This window comes from Triticum urartu, chromosome 5A (assembly GCF_056163025.1).
Source record: "Triticum urartu cultivar PI428250 chromosome 5A, HENAU_Tu73, whole genome shotgun sequence".
Classification (NCBI taxonomy): Eukaryota; Viridiplantae; Streptophyta; class Magnoliopsida; order Poales; family Poaceae; genus Triticum; species Triticum urartu.
Window position 1 is genome coordinate 485,135,304 of NC_141877.1, and position 22,690 is coordinate 485,157,993.

Consider the following 22,690-nt stretch of genomic DNA (forward strand, 5'->3'; position numbering starts at 1 on the left):
GGCCTTCAGTTAAAAACAATGTGAAATAGTTTCACTACTCACGCCACCTGGAACACCACAGTGTAATGGTGTGTCCGAACATCATAACTGTACTTTTAGATATGGTGCGATCTATGATGTCTCTTACCGATCTACCACTATCGTTTTGGGGTTATGCATTAGAGACAGCTACATTCACGTTAAATAGGGCACCATCTAAATCCGTTGAGACGACGCCGTATGAACTATGGTTTGGCGAGAAACCTAAGCTGTCGTTTCTTAAAGTTTGGGACTGCGATGCTTATGTGAAAAAATTTCAACTTGATAAGCTCGAACCCAAATCGGAGAAATAAATCTTCATAGGATACCCAAAAGAAAATGTTGGGTACACCTTCTATCACAGATCCGAAGGCAAGATATTCATTGCTGAGAATGGATCCTTTCTAGAGAAGGAGTTTCTCTCGAAAGAAGTGAGTGGGAGGAAAGTAGAACTTGATGAGGTAACTGTACCTGCTCCCTTATTGGAAAGTAGTTCATCACAGAAATCTGTTCCTGTGACTACTACACCAATTAGTGAGGAAGCTAATGATGATGATCATGTAACTTCAGATCAAGTTACTACCGAACCTCGTAGGTAAACCAGAGTGAGATCTGCACCAGAGTGGTACGGTAATCCTGTTCTGGAAGTCATGTTACTAGACCATGACGAACTTGCGAACTATGAGGAAGCGATGATGATCCCAGATTCCGCGAAATGGTTTGAGGCCATGAAATCTGAGATGAGATCCATGTATGAGAACAAAGTATGGACTTTGATTGACTTGCCCAATGATCGGCGAGTCATTGAGATTAAATGGATCTTCAAGAGGAAGACGAACGTTGATAGTAGTGTTACTATCTACAAAGCTAGAATTGTCGCAAAAGGTTTTCGACAAGTTCAAGGTGTTGACTACTGAGAGTTTCTCACTCGTATCTATGCTTAAGTCTGTCCGAATCATGTTAGCAATTGTCCCATTTTATGAAATCTGGCAAATGGATAAACAAAACTGCATTCCTTAATGGATTTATTAAAGAAGAGTTGTATATGATGCAACCAGAAGGTTTTGTCAATCCTAAAGGTACTAACAAAATATGCAAGCTCCAACGATCCATCTATGGACTGGTGCAAGCATCTCGGAGTTGGAATATACGCTTTGATAAGTTAATCAAAGCATATAGCTTTATACGGACTTGCGATGAAGTCTGTATTCACAAGAAAGTGAGTGGGAGCACTACAACATTTCTGATAAGTATATGTGTATGACATATTGTTGATCGGAAATAATGTAGAATTATTCTGCAAAGCATAAAGGAGTGTTTGAAAGGAGTTTTCAAAGAAAGACCTCGGTGAAGTTACTTACATATTGAGCATCAAGATCTATAGAGATAGATCAAGATGCTTGATAAGTTTTCAATGAGTACATACCTTGACAAGTTTTTGAAGTAGTTAAAAATGGAATAGTCAAAGAAAGAGTTCTTGCTTGTATTACAAGGTGTGAAATTGAGTAAGACTCAAAGCCCGACCACGGCAAAAGATAGAGAGAGAATGAAAGTCATTCCCTATGCCTCAGCAATAGGTTCTATAAAGTATGCCATGCTGTGTACCAGACCTTTTGTATACCCTGCCCTGAGTTTGGCAAGGGAGTACAATAGTGATCTAGGAGTAGATCACTGGACATTGGTCAAAATTATCCTTAGTGGAATAAGGATATGTTTCTCGATTATGGAGGTGACAAAATGTTCGTCGTAAAGGGTTACGTTGATGCAAGTTTTGACACTAATCCAGATGACTCTAAGTCTCAATCTGGATACATATTGAAAGTGGGAGCAATGAGCTAGAGTAGCTCCGTGCAGAGCAATGTTGACATAGAAATTTGCAAAATACGTACGGATCTGAATATGGCGGACCCGTTGACTAAACTTCTCTCACAAGCAAAACATGATCACACCTTAGTACTCTTTGGGTGTTAATCACATAGCGATGTGAACTAGATTATTGACTCTAGTAAACCCTTTGGGTGTTGGTCACATGTCGATGTAAACTATGGGTGTTAATCACATGGTGATGTGAACTATTGATGTTAAATCACATGGCGATGTGAACTAGATTATTGACTCTAGTGAGTGGGAGACTGAAGGAAATATGCCCTAGAGGCAATGATAAAGCTATTATTTATTTCCTTATATCATGATAAATGTTTATTATTCATGCTAGAATTGTATTAACCGGAAACATAATACATGTGTGAATACATAGACAAACAGAGTGTCACTAGTATGCCTCTACTTGACTAGCTCGTTGATCAAAGATGGTTATGTTTCCTAACCATAGACATGAGTTGTCATTTGATTAACGGGATCACATCATTAAGAGAATGATGTGATTGACTTGACCCATTCCGTTAGCTTAGCACTTGATCGTTTAGTTTGTTGCTATTGCTTTCTTCATGACTTATACATGTTCCTATGACTATGAGATTATGCAACTCCTGTTTACTGGAGGAACACTTTGTGTGCCACCAAACGTCACAACGTAACCGGGTGATTATAAAGGTGGTCTGCAGGTGTCTCCAAAGGTACTTGTTGGGTTGGCGTATTTCGAGATTAGGATTTGTCACTCCGATTGTCGGAGAGGTATCTCTGGGCCCACTCAGTAATGCACATCACTATAAGCCTTGCAAGCATTGCAACTAATGAGTTAGTTGCGGGATGATGTATTATGGAACGAGTAAAGAGACTTGCCAGTAATGAGATTGAACTAGGTATTGAGATACCGACGATCGAATCTCGGGCAAGTAACATACCGATGACAAAGGGAACAACGTATGTTGTTATGCGGTCTGACCGATAAAGATCTTCGTAGAATATGTAGGAGCCAATATGGGCATCCAGGTCCCGCTATGGGTTATTGACCAGAGAGGTGTCTCGGTCATGTCTACATAGTTCTCGAACCCGTAGGGTCCGCACGCTTAACGTTTGTTGACGATATAGTACTATATGAGTTATGTATGTTGATGACCGAATGTTGTTCGGAGTCCGGGATGAGATCACGGACATGACGAGGAACTCCGGAATGGTCCGAAGATAAAGTTTGATATATGTGATAGTAGTGTTTGATCTCCGGAAGGGTTCCGGAATTCACCGGAAGGGGTTCCGGATGATTCCCGAAATGTTTGGGCACGAGAACACTTTATCTGGGCCAAAAGGGAAAGCCCACGAGGCTTTTGGAAAGTGCAAAAGGAAGTTTCACGGAGACCAGAGGCTAGACGCCAGGAACCCTGGCGTCTAGGGGGTAGACGCCGGGAACCCTGGCGTCTAGCCCTGGAGTCCGAGAAGGACTCTTGCCTTTTGGGTGAAACCTACTTTGAGGAGACTTTTACTCCAAGTTTCGACCCCAGGGCTCAACATATAAATAGAGGGGTAGGGCTAGCACCAAAGACACATCAAGAAACACCAAGCCGTGTGCCGGCAACCCCGTCCCCTCTAGTTTATCCTCCGTCATAGTTTTCGTAGTGCTTAGGCGAAGCCCTGCGGAGATTATTCTTCACCAACACCGTCACCACGCCGTCGTGCTGTCGGAACTCATCTACTACTTCGCCCCTCTTGCTGGATCGAGAAGGCGAGGACGTCACCGAGCCGAACGTGTGCAGAACTCGGAGGTGCCGTGCTTTCAGTACTTGGATCGGTCGGACATGAAGACGTATGAATACATCAACCGCGTTGATATAACGCTTCCGCAAACGGTCTACGAGGGTACGTAGACAACACTCTCCCCTCTCGTTGCTATGCATCACCATGATCTTGCGTGTGCGTAGGAATTTTTTTGAAATTACTACGTTCCCCAACATCATTCCGTTTGGATTCCATTTGATATTCCTTTTTTGCGAAACACTGAAATAGGGAAAAAACAACAACTGGCACTGGGCCTCCGATTAGTAGGTAGTCCGAAAAATAATATAAAAGTGTATATTAAAGCCCATTAAACATCCAAAACAGATAATATAATAGCATGGAACAATCCAAAATTATAGATACGTTGGAGACGTATCAAGACACACTCTCCCCTCTTATTGATATGCATCTCCATGGATAGATCTTGCGTGTGTGCATAATTTTTTTGTTTTCCGTGCAACGTTCCCCAACAGTGGCATCCGAGCCAGGTGTATGCATAGATGATATGCATGAGTAGAACACAAAGGACTTGTGGGCGGTGATGGTCATACTGCTTACCACCAATGTCTTATTTTGATTCGGCGATATTGTGGGAGGAAGCGGCTCGGACCAACTTCCATGTACATGAGACCGGTTCCACCAACAGACATGCAACTTGGTTTGCATAAAGGTGGCTCACGGGTGTCTGTTTCTCCTACTTTAGTTGAATCAAATTTGACTACGGCCGATCCTTGAGAAGGTTAAAACAACAAACTTGATAATCACCATTGTGGTTTTTGCGTAGTTAAGAATGGTTCTTGCTAGAAGCCCGTAGCAGCCACATAAAACTTGCAACAACAAAGTAGAGGACGTCTAACTTGTTTTTGCAAGGCATGGTGTGATGTGATATGGTCAAGATGTGATGTGATATACATTGTTGTATGAGATGATCACGTTTTGTAATATCGATAACCGGCAGGAGCCTTAGGGTTGTCTCTTCATTATTGTATGAAGTGCAAGCGTCATGTAATTGCTTTACTTTATCGCTATCCATTAGAAATAGTTGTAGAAGCAATGGTGAGATGACCCTGCGCAACGATGGAGATCAAGGTGTCGAGCCGGTGATGATGGAGATCATGACGATGCTTTGGAGATGGAGATCGAAAGCACAAGATGATGGCCATATCATGTCACATATTTTTTGATTGCATGTGATGTTTATCCTTATGCATCTTATTTTTCTTAGAACGGCGGTAGCATTATAAGATGATCCCTTCACTAAATTTCAAGATAAAAGTGTTCTCCCCGAGTATGCACCATTGCCAAAGTTCGTCATTTTGAAGCACCTTGTGATGATCGGGTGTGATAGACTCTACGTTCACATACAACGGGTGTAAGACAATTTTGCACATGTAGAATACTTGGGTTAAACTTGACGAGCCTAGCATGTACAAACATGGTCTCGGAACACTGGAGACCGAAAGGTCAAACGTGAGTCATATAGTAGATATGATCAACATAGAGATGTTCAGCATTGACGACTACCCCATCTCACGTGATGATCAGACATGGGTTAGTTGATTTGGATCATGTATCACTTAGATAACTCAAGGGATGTTTATTTAAGTGGGAGTTCGTTAGTAATTTGATTAATTGAACTTAATTTATCATGAACTTAGTCTTAATAGTTTTTGCATATCTATGTTGTTGATCAATAGCTCGCGACATAGCTCCCCTATTTTTATATGTTCCTAGGGAAAACTAAGTTGAAAGATGATAGTAGTAATGATGCGGACTGGGCCCATGATATGACGATTATCCTCATTGCTGCACAGAAGAATTATGTCCTTAATGCACCGCTAGGTGACAGACCTGTTGCAGGAGTTGATGTAAATGTTATGAACGTCTGACAAGGTCGATATGATAACTACTTGATAGTTTAGTGCACCATGCTTTACGGCTTAGAATCGGGGCTCTAAATACGTTTTGAACGCCATGGAACATATGAGATGTTCCAAAAGCTGGAATTGGTATTTCAGGCTCATGCCCGTGTTGAGAGGTATGAGACCTCTGACAAGTACTTTGCCTACAAGATGGAGGAGAATTGCTCAACCAGTGAGCATGTGTGATAACCCACAAGTATAGGGGATCGCAACAGTTTTCGAGGGTATAGTATTCAACCCAAATTTATAGATTCGACACAACGGGAGCCAAAGAATATTTGAAGGTATTAGCAGCTGAGTTGTCAATTCAACCACACCTGGAGATTAATTATCTGCAGCAACCAACAAGTAATCAGTAGCAAAGTAATATGATAGTTTTGATAGTAGTGACAGCAGTAACAATAACACTAACAGCGATAGCAGCAATTTTGTAGCAGGTGCAACAATGATGATAGCAGTAGTAACTTAGCAGAAACAATATAAGGTAAATTCGTAGGCATTGGATCGGTGACTTGTTAGATGATATTCATCATGACACAGTTATAACCTAGGGTGATACGACACTAGCTCTAGTTCGTAAATATAATGTAGGCATGTATTCCGTAAATAGTCATACATGCTTATGGAAAGAACTTGCATGACATCTTTTGTCCTACCCTCTTGTGGCAGTGGGGTCCATATTGGAAACTAAGGGATATTAACGCCTCCTTTTAATAGAGAACCGGAACAAAGCATTAACACATAGTGAATACATGAACTCCTCAAACTACGGTCATCACCTAGAGTGGTCCCGACTATTGTCACTCCAGGTTGCCGGATCATAACACGTAGTAGGTGACTATGACTTGCAAGATGGGATCAAGAACATGGATATAATGATGATAACATAAATGGTTCAAATCTGAGTTCATGGTACCCTGATACGTCTCCAACGTATCTATAATTTTTGATTGCTCCATGCTATATTATCTACTGTTTTGGACTATATTGGGCTTTATTTTCCACTTTTATATTATTTTTGGGACTAACCTATTAACCGGAGGTCCAACCCAGAATTGCTGCTTTTTTTCCTATTTCAGTGTTTCGGAGAAACGGAATATCAAACAGAGTCCAAACGGAATAAAATCTTCGGGAACGTGATTTTCTCACCGAACGTGATCCAGGAGACTTGGACCCTACTCCAAGGAACAAAAGAGGCGGTCACGAGGGTGGGGCGCCCTCCCTAGGGCGCGCCCCTGCCTCGTGGGCCCCTCGTTGCTCCTCCGGCGTACTTCTTCCTCCTATATATACACACGTACCCCCAAACGATCAGAACAGGAGCCAAAAACCTAATTCCACCGCCGCAACTTTTTGTATCCACGAGATCCCATCTTTGGGCCTGTTCCGGAGCTCCGCCGGAAGAGGGCCGTCATCAGGGAGGGCTTCTACATCATCCTAGCCCCTCCGATGAAGTGTGAGTAGTTTACCCCAGACCTTCGGGTCCATAGTTAGTAGCTAGACGGCTTCTTCTCTCTCTTTGAATCTCAATACAAAGTTCTCCCCCTCTCTTGTGGAGATCTATTCGATGTAATCTTCTTTTTGCGGTGTGTTTGTTGAGATCGATGAATTGTGGGTTTATGATCAAGTCTATCTATGAATAATATTTGAATCTTCTCTGAATTCTTTTATGTATGATTGGTTATCTTTGGAAGTCTCTTCGAATTATCCGTTTGGTTTGGCCAACTAGATTGGTAGTTCTTGCCATGGGAGAAGTGCTTAGCTTTGGGTTCGATCTTGCGGTGTCCTTACCCAGTGACAGAATGGGCAACAAGGCACGTATTGTATCGTTGCCATCGAGGATAACAAGATGGGGTTTATTTCATATTGCATGAATTTATCTCTCTACATCATGTCATCTTGCTTAAGGCGTTACTCTATTTTTAACTTAATACTCTAGATGCATGCTGGATAGCGGTCGATGAGTGGAGTAATAGTAGTAGATGCAGAATCGTTTCGATCTACTTGTCACGGGCGTGATGCCTATATACATGATCATGCCTAGATATTCTCATAACTATGCTCAATTCTGTCAATTGCTCAACAGTAATTTGTTCACCCACCGTAGAATACTTATGCTCTTGAGAGAAGCCACTAGTGAAACCTATGGCCCCCGGGTCTATTCTCATCATATCAATCTCCATCACTTTAATATTGTTTTGCTTTTTTACTTTGCTTTTACTTTTTACTTTGCATCTTTATACCAAAAATACCAAAAATATTATATCTATAAGATCTCACTCTCGTAAGTGACCGTGAAGGGCTTGACAACCCCTAATCGCGTTGGTTGCGAGTAGCTATCGCTTTGTGCAGGTACGAGGGACTTGAGCGTGGGCTCCTACTGGATTGATACCTTGGTTCTCAAAAACTGAGGGAAATACTTACGCTACTTTGCTGCATCATCCCTTCCTCTTCAGGGAAAACCAACGCAAGCTCAAGACATAGCAAGAAGGATTTCTAGCGCCGTTGCCGGGGAGTCTACAGAAAAAGCCAACATACCAAGTACCCATCACAATCCCTATCTCTTGCATTACATTATTTGCCATTTGCCTCTCGTTTTCCTCTCCCCCCAATTCACCCTTGCCGTTTTATTCGCCCTCTCTCTCTATCCTCCCTCTCCTTTCCGCTTGCCTCTTGTTTGCTCATGTGCTAGTTTGCTTGCTTGTCGTTATGTCCGAAACTGGGGAAGTTATCGCCAATTTGAGCGATAACAATATCATGGAAAATTCTGATGCTCCTGCTAAAGAACCTACCATCTTTCATACAAAAAAAATTCTGTGTTGGTAGTGGTAATATTATTGGAAAAGGAGTTATTCAAGATTTCTTTACTTGTGCCGGTGCTTTACCTTCTATGGGTAGTTCTATCCTTCACAGAACTAGTAGTCTTGCGGACGCTATTGCCATGCTTGTAGTTGAACTTGAAAGACAATTCATGCACATGCATCCTTCCATACAAAGGATTTTTCTGGAATTTTCTAATATTGAGCATTCTTCTGCTAAGCATGCCGCTACTATCTTTTTGGCTCATGAGTTTAGATTCATAATAAGAGAAGCCAAAGAAATCTTTGCGCATTATAGGGTGGACGCTTGCCGTCCTCCCATAGAGGCTATCCTCTTTGATCAAGAAGAAATAATGCGTTTTCAATCTCTAGATTATGTTGCTTTCAATGAAAATCTTAGAAGAAAGGTTCCTACCAATGTTTTAGTTGATAGAATTTCTGAACTTAATGATGATTCGGCTATTCGAAATAATGAGCTAGGATATTCTCTTGAATATAGGCTTACAAAGTTCTGTCAAAAGAATGCTTATAATGATGAATTGGTTGTGCATTATGAAGGACCAAAGGAGGAACCTATACCTCCCAAGGTTGATCTTGGGGACTTTTGTCCTGTTAAATTTAGTCCTTTTGATTACTTTTGCTTGCCTTAAAGAAAGCTTGCTGCCGAACGTAGAGAATACGAAATGAGTTTTAATAATCTATCTTACTATTATGGCAATACCTAGATCTATCCTCGCTTTTATGCCTAGCTAGGGGCGTTAAACGATAGCGCTTGTTGGGAGGCAACCCAATTTTATTTTTATTCCTTGATTTTTGCTCCAGCTTAGTAATAAATAAATTATTTAGCCTCTGTTTTGGTTGTGTTTTTTGTGTTCAATTAGTGTTTGTGCCAAGTAGAACCGTTGGGAAGACTTGGGGAAAGTCTTGTTGAACTTGCTGTAAAAACAGAAACTTTAGCGCTCACGAGAACTGCTGTCATTTTTATTTGAAGAGTGAGATTTAGTTAATTCTTTTTTCAGATGATTAATAGATAAATTCCTCACGTCCAGAAATTTATTTTAGAATTTTTGGGGTTCCAAATCTTGCGCTAGCTACAGATTACTACAGACTGTTCTGTTTTTGACAGATTCTGTTTTTCGTGTGTTGTTTGCTTATTTTGATGAATCTATGGCTAGTAAAATAGTTTATAATCCATATAGAAGTTGGAATACAGTAGGTTTAACACCAATAAAAATAAAGAATGAGTTCATTACAGTACCTTGAAGTGGTCTTTATTTTTCTTTCGCTAACGGAGCTCACGAGTTTTCTATTTTGAGTTTTGTGTTGTGAAGTTTTCAAGTTTTGGGTGAATTCTTTTGATGGATCATGGAACAAGGAGTGGCAAGAGCCTAAGCTTGGGGATGCCCATGGAACCCCCAAGATAATCCAAGGACACCAAAAAGTCAAAGCTTGGGGATGCCCCGGAAGGCATCCCCTCTTTCGTCCACTTCCATCGGTAATTTACTTGGAGCTATATTTTTATTCACCAACATGATATATGTTTTTCTTGGAGCGTCTTGTATTATTTGTGTATTTGTGTATTAGTATTCCACAATCATCCTTGCTGTACACACCTTTTGAGAGAGCCATACATGAATTAAAATTTAATAGAACACTCTATGTGCTTCACTTATATCTTTTGAGCTAAGTAGTTTTGCTCTATGTGCTTCACTTATATCTTTTGAGCTAAGTAGTTTTGCTCAATGTGCTTCACTTATATCTTTTGAGCGTTATAATTTTGCTCTATGTGCTTCACTTAGATCTTTTAGAGCACGGTGGTGGATTTGTTTTAAAGAAACTATTGATCTCTCATGCTTCACTTAAATTATTTTGAGAGTCTCTTAATAGCATGTTAATTTGCTTAATAATAATATGCTTGGTATTCAAGATTTGTGAAACTTTCTTTTGAGTGTGTTGAATACTAAGAAAAGATTGAAGCATGATAATTGTTTTGAGATATGGAGGTGATAATATTAAAGTCATGCTAGTTGAGTACTTGTGAATTTAAAGAATACTTGTGTTAGAGTTTGTGATTCCCGTAGTATGCACGTATGGTGAGCCGTTATGTAACGAAGTCGGAGCATGATTTGTTTATTGATTGTCTTCCTTATGAGTGGTGGTCGGGGACGAGCGATGGCCTTTTCCTACCAACCTATCCCCCTAGGAGCATGCGCGTAATACTTTTCTTTGATAACTTCTAGATTTTTGCAATAAGTAAATGAGTTCTTTATTACTAATGTTGAGTCCATGGATTATACGCACTCTCACCCTTCCACCTTTGCTAGCCTCTCTAATACCGCACACCTTTCGCCGGTATCATACACCTACCATATACCTTCCTCAAAACAGCCACCATACGTACCTATTATGGCATTTCCATAGTGATTCCGAGATATATTGCCATGCAACTTTCCACCATCTAGTTCATCATGACACATTCATCATTGTCATATTGCTTAGCATGATCATTTAGTTGACATAGTATTTGTGGCAAACCCACCGTTCATAATTTCTTCATACTTGTCACTCTTGATTCATTGCATATCCCGGTACACCGCCGGAGGCATCCATATAGAGTCATACTTTGTTTTAGAATCGAGTTGTAATCATTGAGTTGTAAATAAATAAAAGTGTGATGATCATCATTCAATAGAGCATTGTCCCAATAAAAAAATATAAAAAAAGAAGAAGAGAAAGGCCAAAGAAAAAAAGAAGGCCCAAAAAAAGAAAATAAATAAAAAGGGGCAATGCTACTATCCTTTTTTCCACACTTGTGCTTCAAAGTAGCACCATGATATGGCGAGTCTCATATATTGTGCTTCAAAGTAGCACCATGTTCTTCATATAGAGAGTCTCATATGTTGTCACTTTCATATACTAGTGGGAATTTTACATTATAGAACTTGGCTTGTATATTCCAATGATGGGCTTCCTCAAAATTGCCCTAGGTCTTCGTGAGCAAGCAAGTTGGATGCACACCCACTTAGTTTCTTTTGTTGAGCTTTCATACATTTATAGCTCTAGTGCATCCGTTGCATGGCAATCCCTACTCACTCACATTGATATCTATTGATGGGCATCTCCATAGCCCGTTGATACGCCTAGTTGATGTGAGACCATCTTCTCCTTTTTGTCTTCTCCACGGCCACCATTCTATTCCACCTATAGTGCTATATCCATGGCTCACGCTCATGTATTGCATGAAGATTGAAAAAGTTTTGAAAAAGTTAGAGTATGAAACAATTGCTTGGCTTGTCTTCGGGGTTGTGCGTGATTTAAATACTTTGTGTGGTGAGATGGAGCATAGCCAGACTATATGATTTTGTAAGGATAACTTTCTTTGGCCATGTTATTTTGAGAACACATAATTGCTTTGTTAGTATGCTTGAAGTATTATTATTTTTATGTCAATATAAACTTTTGTCTTGAATCTTTCTAATCTGAATATTCATGCCACAATTAAGAAGATTTACATTGAAATTATGCCAAGTAGCACTCAGCATCAAAAATTCTCTTTTTATCATTTACCTACTCGAGGACGAGCAGGAATTAAGCTTGGGGATGCCTGATACGTCTCCAACGTATCTATAATTTTTGATTGCTCCATGCTATATTATCTACTGTTTTGGACTATATTGGGCTTCATTTTCCACTTTTATATTATTTTTGGGACTAACCTATTAACCGGTGGCCCAGCCCAGAATTGCTGTTTTTTTGCCTATTTCAGTGTTTCGAAGAAACGGAATATCAAACGGAGTCCAAACGGAATAAAATCTTCGGGAACGTGATTTTCTCATCGAACGTGATCCAGGAGACTTGGACCCTGCTCCAAGGAACAAAAGAGGCGGTCACGAGGGTGGGGGCGCCCCCCTAGGGCGCGCCCCCTGCCTCGTGGGCCCCTCGTTGCTCCTCCGGCGTACTTCTTCCTCCTATATATACACACGTACCCCCAAACGATCAGAACAGGAGCCAAAAACCTAATTCCACCGCCGCAACTTTTTGTATCCACGAGATCCCATCTTTGGGCCTGTTCCGGAGCTCCGCCGGAAGAGGGCCGTCATCAGGGAGGGCTTCTACATCATCCTAGCCCCTCCGATGAAGTGTGAGTAGTTTACCCCAGACCTTCGGGTCCATAGTTAGTAGCTAGACGGCTTCTTCTCTCTCTTTGAATCTCAATACAAAGTTCTCCCCCTCTCTTGTGGAGATCTATTCGATGTAATCTTCTTTTTGCGGTGTGTTTGTTGAGATCGATGAATTGTGGGTTTATGATCAAGTCTATCTATGAATAATATTTGAATCTTCTCTGAATTCTTTTATGTATGATTGGTTATCTTTGGAAGTCTCTTCGAATTATCCGTTTGGTTTGGCCAACTAGATTGGTAGTTCTTGCCATGGGAGAAGTGGTTAGCTTTGGGTTCGATCTTGCGGTGTCCTTACCCAGTGACAGAATGGGCAACAAGGCACGTATTGTATCGTTGCCATCGAGGATAACAAGATGGGGTTTATTTCATATTGCATGAATTTATCTCCCTACATCATGTCATCTTGCTTAAGGCCTTACTCTGTTTTTCACTTAATACTCTAGATGCATGCTGGATAGCGGTCGATGAGTGGAGTAATAGTAGTATATGCAGAATCATTTCGATCTACTTGTCACGGACGTGATGCCTATATACATGATCATGCCTAGATATTCTCATAACTATGTTCAATTCTGTCAATTGCTCAACAGTAATTTGTTCACCCACCGTAGAATACTTATGCTCTTGAGAGAAGCCACTAGTGAAACCTATGGCCCCCGGGTCTATTCTCATCATATCAATCTCCATCACTTTAATCTTGTTTTGCTTTTTTACTTTTCTTTTACTTTTTACTTTGCATCTTTATACCAAAAATACCAAAAATATTATATCTATCAGATCTCACTCTCGTAAGTGACCGTGAAGGGCTTGACAACCCCTAATCGCGTTGGTTGCGAGTAGCTATCGCTTTGTGCAGGTACGAGGGACTTGAGCGTGGGCTCCTACTGGATTGATACCTTGGTTCTCAAAAACTGAGGGAAATACTTACGCTACTCTGCTGCATCATCCCTTCCTCTTCGGGGAAAACCAACACAAGCTCAAGACGTAGCATACCCGGGCCCAAAGTGACAAGCATTAAGCATAGCAAAGTCATAGTAACATCAATCTAAGAACATAGTGGATACTAGGGATCAAGCCCTAACAAAACTAACTCGATTACATGATGAATCACATCCAACTCCTCACCGACCAGCGAGCCTACGAAGGAATTACACACTCCCAGTGGGGAGCATCATGGAATTGGCGATGGAGAAGGGTTGGTGATGATGAGGAACGAAGACCCCCCGTCTCCGGAGCCCCAAACGGACTCCAGATCTGGCCTCCCGATGAAGAATAGGAGGTGATAACGGCTCCATCTTGTGGATTGCGATAATTCTTTCTCCTTCATTTTTCTGGAAAAATAGGATTTTATAGCATCGGTTTCAGGGTCTGCGGGGCCACCAGGTGGGGACAACCCACCTGGGCGCACTAGGAGAGGGGGGCGCGCCCTGGTGGGTTGTGCCCACCCAGTGGCACCTCTCCGGTAGGTCTTGGTTCCAGAAATTCTTATTTATTATATAAAGATTCCTCACAAAGTTTCGTTCCATCCCGAGAACTTTCATTTCTACACAAAAACAACACCATGGTAGTTCTGCTGAAAACAACGTCAGTCCAGGGATAGTTTCATTCAAATCATGCAAATTAGAGTCGAAAACAAGAGGAAAAACATTAGGAAAAGTAGATACGTTGGAGACGTATCAACGCCCCCAAGCTTAAACCTTTGCTTGTCCTCAAGCAATTCAGTTGATAAACTGAAAGTGAAAAAGAAATACTTTTACGAACTCTTTTGCTCTTGTTTGCATAAATAAGCTTAAACATCACCCAAGTTTTCAGCCAACATTATAACTAACCATGCCGACAATAACTCTTAAAGATTGTAATGATTCATATCAATGACATAATTAGCTAGCGAGTAATAATAAGGCATCTCAAACGGCAACATGTTGTCAAAACAACCATGATATAATATGACAATAGTGGTATCTCGCTAGCCCTTTCTGAGACGGCAAAACATAAATGCAGAGCACCTCCAAAGTTCAGGCAGCGACTAAACATTGTAATTCATGGTAGAAAAGATCCAGTCATGATTCACCCAACATTAGCTACACACAATGCATAAGTCATGACAACTGTGCTCTTAGGTTCTAGCGCTTGTTTTAGAAGGTGATGAAACAACATAAAGTAAATAGATAGTCCCTTCGCAGAGGGAAGCAGTGATTTGCAGAGGTGCCAGAGCTCAAGTTTTTTTAAAAACAGAGGTAAATGATATTTTGGGACATGCACCCTTCTCATTTAATTCACGACCATCAGTTATCAATATCTTCCATGCTAAGCACGCTAGTGGCGGTTCCCAAGCGATAAAAGTAAAGGTTTACTCCCCCTCCACCAAGAATCACATTCCACGGCTTGTCTGAATCAACGGGTGCCGTCCAAACTAACAACAGTCTCGGGGGAGTTTTGTTTAATTATTTGCATTTTTGAGTTCGGGACTGGGAATCCCTATTACCGCCCTTTTCTCGTGTGATGGCGAGTGAATAAACACTCGACCTGAGAATAACCCGCTTAGCATGGAAGATACCGACCACCTCCTGCTGTTCCATGAACGATCCAGGAACACAAAAGGATATTTATTTAGAAGTTTTTAGAGGTGGCACATGCAAATTTACTTAGGATGGCAGGGTAATACCGCATATTGGTAGTTATGGTGGACTCATCTAGAATAACTTTGGGTTCAAGGTTTTAAATGTACAAGCAGAATTCCCACTTAGTACAGGCGAAGGCTAGCAATTAGATTGAGAAGCGGCCAACTAGAGAGCAACAACGGTCATAAACATGCATTATGCATAAGTAACATTGGACACTAGCATGAGTAGGATATGAACACCATGAACATAAATATCATAGAGGCTATGTTGGTTTTGATACATGCATGAACATGTGCCAAGTCAAGCCACTCGAACATCGAGAGGAGGATACCATATCATCATACTACATCACAATCATTTTAACGCAATGTTGATATCCAAGATAAATCATTATCCACGTCTAGCTACTTATGCATGGCATGAGAAACTACAATCTCTAATTGTCATTGCAAACATGTTTAATCATAATGGGTTGAATCATGGATACTAGGTTAAACATATTTACACAAACAAAACAAGTCGAGTTCATACCTGTTTTTCTCTGCCATGACCAGTTCAACGAATGTCGTCATTATTGCCTTTCACTTGCACGACCAACCGATATGGAAATAATGATAGTGCAAGAGCGTCGTGGACTAAGTTGGAATCTGCAAACATTTTATTCAACAGGAGAAGACAAGGTAAAATAGGCTCTTAATTAGATCAACAATTATTCATATGAGAGCCACTCAGCATTTTCATCGTGGTCTTCTCCTTGGTACAACTCGAATAAAAGGAAAAGAAATTCAGAGAAACACACTAAAATATTTTTGGAGTTTTTGGTTTTCTTGAATGAAAAAATAAAAGGGAAAAGCAAAAAAGATAAAAACTATTTACACGGGAAAGCTCCCAACAAGCAAAAGAAGAACAAGGAAATATTTTTGGGTTTTCTTTTTAATATTACTACTAAGCATGCATAGAAAGTAAACTAGCTACAACTAATTTTTTTTCTAAAGTTTTTCAAACACACAAGAAGAAAGCAAGAAAATAAATCTAAGCATGGATGATACAATGAAAAAGTGTGAACACCGACAAATAAAAATAAGTGGACATGAATGTAATGTCAATGAGAACACGTACTCCCCCAAGCTTAGGCTTTTGGCCTAGCTTGGTAGTCGATCAGTAGCCTGGATAGTAGTCGGCGTGGTAGCTTACGGAGGCTCTTGGTGCGGACGCCTCGGCCTACCGTTCTGCCTCCACTGCTGTGTTGTGAGCTCAGGTCTCACTCTTAAGAACAAAATATCTTCCCTTGTTGTGATAGTCAAAATGAGCAGGCGCGAGCAAATATGTGTGCCCAACAGTTGTTTGGTTAAACAATAGATTGTAAGTCAAGTTATCAATCTTTCCCTTAAGGATCTTATGGTCTTTTAAGGTGTTAAAATATAAATACTGCGTGGGTAGGATAGGATCAAAGGGCAAAGGCGAAACACGCAACCCTCTTGCTAAACGTGTGGCATAAATTCCACCATAAAATAGCCACTATTAGCGTTGTGCTAAAGTCTGCGTGCAACAATCGCTCCAAGGTTATAATTCCTTTCACCGGTGAGAGCAGTGCGAATGAGGCTCAAGTTTGGAGCACAGAGTGTACTACAGCCTTGCTTGCCTACTATACATTTCCCATTAAATAATGCAAAGTACTGAACCACGGGAAAATGAATGCTCTTTATTCTACCTTATGTCACTCCCCTCTTCCCACCGCAGCAAAGACTAGTTAAGAATGTTTGGTACTCAGCCCTTAGCGGTTCTTCAAGCGAACCCCAGAACTAGAGTTTGCAGTGGTAAGAAAATTCTCTAGTGAGATGGTAAATGGATTATCATAAAGCATAAACGACACCCTCGATTCACGGGGAAGGAATTTAAATCATTTGACAAATGATTCAGTGAGAAGGTGGCATTGTTCGCACTTATCTGAATGGTAGGGACCGAGACCGGCATTGTGAACATCTTGCTCAAATTCCTCCTTAATGCCCACACCCATCCGATACTCATCGCAAGGTCATAAGCATGTTTTGGTAGCGTCATCTCGTGTGAAACTTTCACTTGGTTCAACATATAACCGTCGAGCGGAGCTATCACTAGAAGATGCCCCTGAGGATCGTCTCCTCGAAGAACTCCTTCCAAATAGGTTCATTATGTCCACATACATTTTTCTGAAAATTTTTGGGCGACAAAAATTTGTCAACAAAACTTTATTAAATTGATAGCAACTACTCATAGGGATACATAGAAGCCATAGCAAGCATTCAAACTACTTAGAGCTCTAAGAATTCAACATGCAAGCTCATCTACAGCAACACCAAGAGTAGCTAATTATTCAAAATATAAACCACTAAAACAAAAACTAATTGGACAAAAGGTGGAGTCACATACCAAGCAACAATCCCTCGAAACAGTTTCAGAAACGGAGCTTCGAGCAAAGAGATCGAAATCCGTGGGTTTGAGAGCAAGAACACGGGAGAGAGAGCAATGGAGATTTTTTATGGAGGTAAGTGATGATGTGGGATGAAGGGATAAGTGAGGGGGGCCCATGTGGGGACCACAACCCACCAGGGCACGCCTGGGGGTCCTGGCGCGCCCAAGTGGGTTGTGCCCACCTGGTGCACCTCCCTCTGATATTATTTGCACCAGAAATTCAAAAATATTCAGAAAAAAGATCGTATTAAATTTTCAGAGCATTCTGAGAACTTTTATTTTTGGGTCATTTTTAATGCACGAGAAATTCAGAAAATAGACAAAACATGGCATTTTATTTTATTTTATTTAAACAATAAAAATAGAAAACTAAGAGTAAGGACAGAAGGTAGTGCTTACTAAATTCATCAACTTCATACTGCTAAAAAATGATCCATTAATAAGATTGATCAAGTCTTATTAACAACCACTTTCGATTAGCATGAAACCTATAACACCCCGGATGTAACTTGCCATATTTGTAACTCCGATTCTTGCCATTTTCGGCTTTCAGTTATGAGATTCTCTTCGTGGTTGGGTTTTTGTCTTTGTTTTGCATTTTGTTCATGTCATGCATTTCTTATCATGTCATCATGTGCATCGCATTTGCATTCGTGTTCGTCTCATGCATCCGAGCATTTTCCCCGTTGTCCGTTTCGCAATCCCACACTCCCACATGCACCGGCGCACCCCTTTTGTCTCTTTTCGTGAGCAGGTGTTAAACATTGTTGGAATGGGCCGAGATTTGTCAAGTGGCCTTGGTACACCACCGGTAGACCGCCTGTTAAATTTCGTTCCATTTGGAGGCCGTTTGATGCTCCAACAGTTAACCGGGTAACCGCAAAGCCCCTTGTGTGTTGCAGACCAACACCCCTCCAAAACAGCCCAATAACCCATCTAAACCATCTCCATGTCCTCTGTCGTCGGATCACGATCGTGTGGGCGAAAATAACACCTCATTTGGACACTGTAAACTCCCTCTACCTATAAACATGTGATCCCCTCTGAAATTTCGCGCAGATGAAACCCTAGCTAACCTCCCACTCCGTCGCCGGACATGTCCGCCGCACGCCGGACGCTTCGCTTTGTTGAGGAACGTAGTAATTTCAAAAAAATTCCTACGCACACGCAAGATCATGGTGATGCAAAGCAACAAGAGGGGAGAGTGTTGTCCACGTACCCTTGTAGACCGAAAGCGGAAGCGTTAGCACAACACGGTTGATGTAGTCGTATGTCTTCACGATCTGACCGATCAAGTACCGAACATACGGTACCTCCTAGTTCAGCACACGTTCAGCCCGATGACATCCCTCGAACTACGATCCAGCCGAGTGTTGAGGGATAGTTTCCTCAGCACGACGGCGTGGTGACGATGATGATGTTCTACCGACGCCGGGCTTCGTCTAAGCACCGCTACAGTATTATCGAGGTGGACTATGGTGGAGGGGGGCACCGCACACGGCTAAAAGATCAAATGATCAATTGTTATCTCTCTAGGGTGCCCTCTGCCCCCGTATATAAAGGAGCAAGGGGGGTGGTGCGGCCGGCCAGGAGGGGGCGTGCCAGGAGGAGTCCTACTCCCACCGGGAGTAGGACTCCCTCCCTTTTCCTTGTTGGATTAGGAGTGGAGGGGGAAAGAGGAGGGAGAGAGGAAGGAAGGGGGGGCGCCGCCCCCCTCTCCTTGTCCTATTCGGACTAGGGGGGAAGGGGCGCGCGGCCCTGCCCTGGACGCCTCTCCTCTTCTCCACAAAGGCCCACTATGGCCCATTAAGCCCCCGGGGGGTTCCGGTAACCCCTCGGTACTCCGGTAAAATCCCGATTTCACCCGGAACACTTTCGATATCCAAATATAGGCTTCCGATATATCAATCTTCATGTCTCGACCATTTCGAGACTCCTCGTCATGTCCGTGATCACATTTGGGACTCCGAACAACCTTCGGTACATCAAAACTCATAAACTCACAATATAACCGTCATCGAGACTTTAAGCGTGCGGACTCTACGGGTTCGAGAACTATGTAGACATGACCGAGACACGTCTCCGGTCAATAACCAATAGCGGAACCTGGATGCTCATATTGGCTCCCACATATTCTACGAAGATCTTTATCGGTCAGGCCGCACAACAATATACGTTGTTCCCTTTGTCATCGGTATGTTACTTGCCCGAGATTCGATCGTTGGTATCCAATACCTAGTTCAATCTCGTTACCGGCAAGTCTCTTTACTCGTTCCGTAATACATCATCTCGCAACTAACTCATTAGTTGCATTGCTTGCAAGGCTTAAGTGATGTGCATTACCGAGAGGGCCCAGAGATACCTCTCCGACGATCGGAGTGACAAATCCTAATCTCGAAATACGTCAACCCAACATGTACCTTTGGAGACACCTGTAGAGCACCTTTATAATCACCCAGTTACGTTGTGACATTTGGTAGCACACAAAGTGTTCCTCCGGTAAACAGGAGTTGCATAATCTCATAGTCATAGGAACATGTATAAGTCATGAAGAAAGCAATAGCAACATACTAAATGATCAAGTGCTAAGCTAACGGAATGGGTCAAGTCAATCACATCATTGTCCTAATGATGTGATCCCATTAATCAAATGACAACTCATGTCTATGGTTAGGAAACATAACCATCTTTGATCAACGAGCTAGTCAAGTAGAGGCATACTAGTGACAATCTGTTTGTCTATGTATTCACACATGTATTATGTTTCCGGTTAATACAATTCTAGCATGAATAATAAACATTTATCATGATATAAAGAAATAAACAATAACTTTATTATTGCCTCTAGGGCATATTTCCTTCAGTCTTCCACTTGCACTAGAGTCAATAATCTAGTTCACATCTTTATGTGATTAGTTCACATATTCATGTGACTAATAACCAAAGGGTTTACTAGAGTCTATAATCTAGTTCACATTGCTATTTGATTAACACCCAAAGAGTGATCATGTTTTGCTTGTGAGAGAAGTTTAGTCTACGGGTCTGCAACATTCAGATCAGTATGTATTTCACAAATTTCTATGTCTATAATGCTCTGCACGGAGCTACTCTAGCTAATTGCTCCCACTTTCAATATGTATCCAGATTGAGACTTAGAGTCATCTAGATCGATGTAAAAGCTTGTATCGACGTAACTCTTTACAACGAACTCTTTTATCACCTCCATAACCGAGAAATATTTCCTTAATCCTCTAAGGATAATTTTGACCACTGTCCAGTGATATACGCCTAGATCACTATTGTACTCCCTTGCCAGAAAGATGCTAAGGTATACAATAGGACTGGTAAACAACATAGCATACTTTATAGAACCTATGACTATGGCATAGGGAATGACATATCATTCTCTTTCTATTTTCTGCTGTGGTCGGGTTTTGAGTCTTTACTCAACTTCACACCTTGCAACACAGGCAAGAACTCCTTCTTTGACTGTTCCATTTTGAACTACTTCAAAATCTTGTCAAGGTATGTACTCATTGAAATAACTTATCAAGCGTCTTGATCTATCTCTATAGATCTTGATGCTCAATATGTAAGTAGCTTCACCGAGGTTTTTATTTGAAAAATTCCTTTCAAATACTCCTTTATGCTTTCCAGAAAATTCTACATTATTTCCGATCAACAATACGTCATTCACAAATATTTATCAGAAATGCTGTAATGCTCCCACTCACTTTCTTGTAAATACAGGCTTCACCACAAGTCTGTATAAAACTATATGCTTTGATCAACTCATCAAAGCGTATATTCCAACTCTGAGATGCTTGCACTAGTCCATAGATGGATCGCTGGAGCTTGCACATTTTGTTAGCACCTTTAGGATCGACAAAACCTTCTGGTTGCATCATATACAACTCTTCTTTAATAAATCCATTAAGGAATGTAGTTTTGACATCCATTTGCCAGATTTCATAAAATGTGGCAATTTGCTAACATGGTTCGGACGGACTTAAGCATCGCTACGAGTGAGAAAATATCATCGTAGTCAACACCTTGAACTTTGTCAAAACCTTTTTCGACAAGTCTAGCTTTGTAGATAGTAACACTACTATCAGCGTCCGTCTTCCTCTTGAAGATCCATTTATTTTCTATGGCTTGCCGATCATCAGGCAAGTCAACCAAAGTCCACACTTTGTTCTCATACATGGATCCCATCTCAGATTTCATGGCCTCAAGCCATTTCGCGGAATCTGGGCTCATCATCGCTTCCTCATAGTTCGTAAGTTCGTCATGGTCAATTAACATGACCTCCAAAACAGGAGTACCTTACCAATCTGGTGCGGATCTCACTCTGGTTGACCTACGAGGTTCGGTAGTAACTTGATCTTAATTTACATGATCATCATCATTAGCTTCCTCACTAATTGGTGTAGGAGTCACAGAAATAGATTTCTATGATGAACTACTTTCCAATAAGGGAGCATGCATAGTTACCTCATCAAGTTCTACTTTCCTCCCACTCACTTCTTTCGAGAGAAACTCCTTCTCTAGAAAGGATCCATTCTCAGCAACAAATATCTTGCCTTCGGATCTGTGATAGAAGGTGTACCCAACAATTACTTTTGGGTATCCTATGAAGACACACTTCTTCGACTTTGTTTGAGCTTATCAAGATGAAACTTTTTCACATAAGCATCACCACCCCAAACTTTAAGAAACGACAGCTTAGATTTCTTGCTAAACCACAGTTCATACGGTGTCGTCTCAACGGATTTAGATGGTGCCCTTTTTAACGTGAATGCAATTGTCTCTAATGCATAACCCCAAAACGATAGTGGTAAATCGGTAAGAGACATCATAGATTGGACCATATCTAATAAAGTACGGTTATGATGTTCGGACACACCATTACACTGTGGTGTTCCAGGTGGCGTGAGTAGTGAAACTATTTCACATTGTTTTAACTGAAGGCCAAACTCGTAACTCAAATATTTTACTTCTGCGAT